This window comes from Patagioenas fasciata, chromosome W (assembly GCF_037038585.1).
Source record: "Patagioenas fasciata isolate bPatFas1 chromosome W, bPatFas1.hap1, whole genome shotgun sequence".
NCBI classification, from domain to species: domain Eukaryota; kingdom Metazoa; phylum Chordata; class Aves; order Columbiformes; family Columbidae; genus Patagioenas; species Patagioenas fasciata.
In genome coordinates, this window is record NC_092559.1 from 1,182,359 (window position 1) to 1,188,358 (window position 6,000).

The 6,000-nt window shown below is 47.6% G+C and overlaps 1 protein-coding gene across 1 annotated transcript in view; it reads right to left on the reverse strand.

The window, feature by feature from the left end:
* The window catches only part of LOC136114656 (ras-related protein Rab-27B), a 23,540-nt gene extending 17,540 nt beyond the window's left edge, over positions 1-6,000 (reverse strand). The window contains exon 1 of the mRNA XM_071801612.1: positions 5,969-6,000. The gene's annotated coding sequence lies outside the window, so the exon portion shown is untranslated. The remainder of the gene's footprint in view (positions 1-5,968) is intronic.

The window sequence follows — 6,000 nt, forward strand, 5'->3', positions numbered from 1 at the left end:
CCTGTGCCCACAGCTGGAGCAGATCCCAGCTGCCCGGCCTGGCAGAGCTTCCCTCTCTCACCTGCTTTGCCTTTAATTATCCCACAAAGCTATTTCTTAGCCAAATTATTCCTCTCTAAGGCCTGCTCGACTTGGGAAAAGAAAAGTCGTTCTCCCCCTGTTTAGCAAAGGCGGCGGGTGCCTTAAGGAAGCTGTTTGAAACCAGTTCTTGCGGCTTTGCACGAAGCGTCGTTTTTCATCTCACTACTGCAAGCTGAATTAATGTCTATTCAACCTCGCTACGCTGCTACAAACGTCTTTTAGTCTGGTCTAACTAGCCCAGCGTGGCTCTGTTAGGACTGGGAATACTTCATATTCTTGCTCTCCCCATCCTTGATCAAAATACTGCCCAAATTGCCAAGATTATTCGCCGAGAAACTTTCTGTTTGCAATAATATCAAGCATGTTTCTTGGCTATCTATGCAAGAAAAGACTAAACTCACAAGCAACAGCTTGCAAAAGGCTTATTTAGATTTAGATTAGAACATAAAAAGTAGATATATGGCCAAGGAGAATCTGGAGTGAACGCTTGCCTTAGTTACATAAGGCCAGCAGGTTAATTAGATAAAGCACTAGGTGGACTAGGTCTTAGGCCCCTCCTAACTGGAATAGTCTAGTCTGGTCTAGTCTATGTCTGCACTCATGCTGCTTGTCAGTGTAACTCCGCTGAGCTCCACAAAACTCCATCGATTTATGCCAATAGGGCGTTCAATCCATTCTGTGGTTCCTACACCATCATCATTCAGCAGGATTTGCTCATATTTTCTGCTCTTAGCCCGGGGCTAAATCATTAAGAAGAAGAGGAATGAACGAGCTTGGTCAGAAACCAATATCCGCTTCTGCTGAAAATGATGCTCGAAAGAAAAGCCCTGATTATTTCGTTATTTGGTGCAACTAAGTTCTTGGATTAAAATACATTTTGCATCTAGAATGTTGCCCCAGATTGCATTCAGACGCAGAAAATCTTATTTTAATGAAATAAATAGCATGGTCAAGGCCAACAGATAATTACCTTGGTCATTCCTGCCTAGTCAAAAATCCAATCTGCGATTGCAAGTTGCATCGCTTTTTCAAACCAGATCTACTATTTAACTTCAAACCCCATTTTTCCCAATTACAGCACCTTCAATATTTGGTGTGCCCGCGTGTTTAGGAACAAACCAGGATCGCTTTGGTGTTGCAATCGCCAAGCATCGGCACCTAAATCACTGTGCGCACGTGCGTTTATTTATTATGATGAAGAAAGCTGTACAATAAACCCCAAATTTCATGAGCTCCTGGGTTTTGACTCATCTGGAGCACGAGGGGCCATGGGAATACATGGGAATGAGCGCGTGGAGCGCAGCATCATTAAAAATATTCGTCGTTTTAATACCATGTATAGACATTTTATATTGAAATAAATGGAAGGCAGAGCGGACAAACAACCGAGTGGTTGTTCAGGAAAAGCCTCAGTAAAAAGAGGTAGAAGGGAAAGGCGACGGAACAGCGCAAAGGTTCTTTTCCTTGGGGGGTTTTGTGCTTGTTTGAAACTCAAAGCAGGAAGCAAATAGTCCACATTGGAGCTGGTATTGATTTTAAGGACACGACTGATTAGGACTGCGCTTAACTAACAAGTGCTTGCATTAATACCTCCCATTGTATCCATCCAGCGATTTAGGAACCACTTCTCAACAGACTTCTTGTCCTCTTCTATTCTTGAGTTCTGTGCTTGGGTAGCAACTGGGGAACAGAAACCTTGAAATACTCCACGATTGTCAGTTGAAACCGGCTTTAAACCAAGCCTATTTTTAGTCCATTGTTAGTTATTTCCCATTTCTCTGTCTTGCTCTTCTCTTGGCAGCCCACAGAGCAAACCCCATTTCGCTCAATGAGCGAGCGATCGAAGGAGTCGCAGACCACGCTGAGCAGAGAACCTCAGCTTCAAAAACACCTCTTTTTCTGCCCGTTTCGCACGGAAAAGGGAAGATGAGGTGCTGGGTGTCCCCGCTGAACGGGGACCTGTCCCTTTGGGCCGGGCTGAGCGATGTCCCCGCAGTGGGGAGCCCGGTTTGTCCTCCTTCCCCACTGGTTTTACTGGTGGAGGATGCCGTGAGCCTGCGAACCTCAGAATGAACACCCAATGCCTATTCCTACCGTCCTATTCCCAGCAATAATGTCCCCGAAACCCGCTCCGCCCCACTTGCCATAATAAGATATTTATCCAGAATCTCCAAAATAATAATCCTAGTGTCGAAATTATTCACATATGATGGATGAAGCGACTGGATCGTGGCGGCCCCGTGGGGCAGAGCAGCAATAAACCCGACGTACTGCAATAAAACCGTGGCAAAAAGCAGCGTTGAGCTCTCCAGGCACAAGCTTTGGGGAAACATGATAATTGGGGCACGTTGCAAGTCCCCCGCAGGTAATTAAGTGCCTTAGCGAGGCTCATCAAGAGCCACTTTGCCGTGGGGATTAACAATCCCGCATCTACCGCTCCTGGCAGCTCAGAAGAGGTAAACTCGCTGCACATCTGGACACAAGATTCCAGGTGTGGTCTCCCCAGGGCAGAGCAGAGGGGCAGGAGAACCTCTCTGACCTACTGACCACCCCCTTCTAACCCACCCCAGGTACCATTGGCCTTCCTGGCCACAAGGGCCCAGTGCTGGCTCATGCTCACCCTGCTGGCCCCAGGACCCCCAGCTCCCTTTCCCCTGCTCTCTAACCGATCATGCTAACGTTAAAATAGTAGATAATTTCTAGAAAGAGAATAGTTCTGCAAATTCAGTGACAGGCACCGCGGGATGCAACTTGAGCTTCTTACCCACAGAGCAGCCTAAGTAATAACCTACATATTATAATCACACACAAATAAATTGTTAATCTCAAAACCTTGTATAAGCAGGAGTTTTTATCTTTTACACCTTTTAGGGCACACACTAATTAAGAGATTAATATCCAAGTTCTTTTAGCTACCTTGTGCAACGCTACGGCGCAGAGAACAGGCCAGGGATGCAAGCAGGGATTACCGTTTGTATCGAAAAGAGTAGGAAAGCTAATTCAATTACAGCTCCGTAGGAGGGAACGTACATGATCGCGTTGTCTAGAAGAACAGTGCCCGTTTCAAAGCGAGCTTTCCAGCTCCACCAGCTACCCCATCGCCAGCCGTCTGCTCCCGGAGGCGGGAGGTGAGGGCTCTTTGTTGCGGCGCTGAGCCCACAGCGTCGTCTGCAGCCTCCCAGGGGCTGTCTGGCTTATTATTACGTTTCGCACCTGTGAGGAGAAGGGATTTAATGAAACAGAACTGGTTTCATGCCGCCGCTGCCTTACCGGCGCTTTCCTTGCGACCTGCGGCTCCCTGAAAACCCAGATACGCGTTTCAGGTTTTGTATCAGCAGAACCCCCTAAGCTACACTTGGTGCTTTCTGTACAATTATTGGCTATTTCCAGGGTGCTCTATCCATTTTAGACCCATCAAAGATGCAGCAAAGCCTTGCAGAGGAGTGCTGAGCGGTACTGAGCATCCCCAAAGCAAAGCGGCAACGGCAGGGCTGGTGACGGTGTGCTCGGAGCAGAGGAAATACCCATTTATCAACAGTGCATCGCTAACGCCTATCGGATGAAGTGTTATGATCATTCTACACGACTCGAGGGCAAATGCCAGGTGGCAGTGGTTACGGCACGGCCGCCCACCAGGGAACCCATTGCAGGACGGCTTCTCAGCAATCAGTCCACTCTTTCACGATAAATCGGTGTTTATTTCAGATATCATGGGGCTTTCGCTAGCAGGAATAGTCCATTTTCACCACAACAAGCATTCCTATAACATAGATACTTGATCCAAAATATATCTGAAGAAATGCTGGCAAAGGCCAAGGGGAAAACAATCATTTTGGGTTGGAAAAGACCCTCAAGATCATGGAGTCCAAGTGTTCTACCATCCCTGGCACTGCCCCATGTCCCTGAGAACCTCATCCGTGTGTATTCCCAACCCCTCCAGGGATGGCGACTCCACCACTGCCCTGAGCAACCTGTTCAATGCCCTTTCCATGAAGAAATACCGATTCTATCAATTCCACCGATTTCCTCAGGCGGTTCCTCAGGGGAAGCGCATGAGGTAGCGCAGGGAGATGATAGAACAGCCTCAACAACCGCGAGAAGCTGCACCGTTAAGCTGGGTACCGCTGGTTTAGATCAGCTCCCAAGTTAACCCCTGCATGCTCTTGGTTTCACTGCTCGCTTCTCGCATGCACCAAAGCTCTTGCGTCAACCGTGGAAGGGTTTGGGTTGGAAGGCACCTCCAAAGCTCATCAAGGCCCATGTGTAAGGACATTTTCTACTAGACCAGGCTGCTCCAAGCCCCGTCCAACCTGCCCTTGGACCCTCCAGGGATGGGGCATCCACAGCTTCTCTGGGCAGCTGTTCCAGTGTCTCACCACCCTCATGGCGAGGAATTCCTTCCTTAGATCCCACCTCAATCTCCGCTCTTTCAGTTTAAAGCCATCACCCCTTGTCCCATCACAACACGCACTTGTCCCAAGTCCCTCCCCAGCTTTCTCGTAGGTCCCTTTAGATACCAGAGGTTGCTCTGAGGTCTCCCCGGCGCCTTCTCAAGCTGAATAAACCCAAATGTCTGCATAGCAGAGCTGCCCCAGCTCTTAAATCATCTTCATGGCCTCCTCTGCACCTGCTCCAACAGGTCCCAGATAAGCAGAGCTGAGCTCTTCACAGCTTAAGCCCGGCTTGTAAGAGATTTTTGCTGATGGAGCCGCAGCTAAAAAGCTGCAGGGAAGATCCCAGCGGGGGGAAAACGTTGCCTTAGCAACCGGCTGCGAGGAGGCGGCTGCGTGCAGGTGAACTTGGATGCGATTTGCCCTGAAATGATGGATAACCCTCGATTTTCAAGTGACCCATGCACAGGCTGGAGATGCCAATTCCCAACGGCCACGGGGGTGCTTCAACATATAGACACAATCATTTAAGCCCCTCCACGTGCATGATGTGGTCACATCATTTGGATGTCCCGTTAGGAAGGTCCTATTGAGATGTTCATTCGAATTATTCGTGCCTTGAAACGCCACACGATCCCAAACCCCCACTTCGAATGAGGAATAATGTTGTAAATGGGGTATTTACACCCTCTCCTGAGCCACCGAGGGTGAATTCAAACAGGGTGATAACAACCTATATAACCCAAAACGCGATTTGTGTCATCGAAGCTTTTTCCCAAAGAAAATCACATCCAACAGCAGAGAGGAGTGAAATTCATGGGGTTTATAGACACTCGGATCCTCTGAAGGGTCAAATCACTCAAATATTTTGTATTAAATGAAAAAAAGCGGTTAAATGAGTGGAGGAATCACACACCTTGGCAGGAGGGTGATGAATTAAATCAGGATGGAGGGGAAGGCGCTGCAGTGATTGACTTGGCTCCCTTAGGACGGTAAATCAGCTGCATTAAAAGTGATGAATGCTGGTGGTTCCGTGATATAATAAAAGACACCAGGATGGTAAATTTAGTAAAGACAGTCTGAGAAAAGTTTCAGAGCGGCCTTCTCCATTTCTTAATTTTAATTAACACACTATTAATTAAACAAACCCTGTAATAATTCGCCTTCCTGCAGCCCAAGGAACCATCGCCCTCCAGTCCAATTCTCTTTATGTTTTGAGATTAGATGCAAAACAATGACTTTAGTTCCCTAATTCCCCTCGCAATTCAATCCAATCTGCTTAAAAACCGGCCTTAAATAAATCCTGCAGCCGTAGGTTCAGCGAGAGCCCCCCAAGAAGAGGAGGGACGAGCAGAATAGAAGTTAAACATAAATCACCACGTCGATTTTAACAGCGCCTTTCCCTGGTTATCTTCCTAAGCAATTTCACATTAACCCAAAGCTAATAGACAACGTATTAAAGCGCACCGTTCGAAAACAAAAATGAATGGACTTACCAGCGAACCAGCTCAAGTTTAATCCTCCTGCT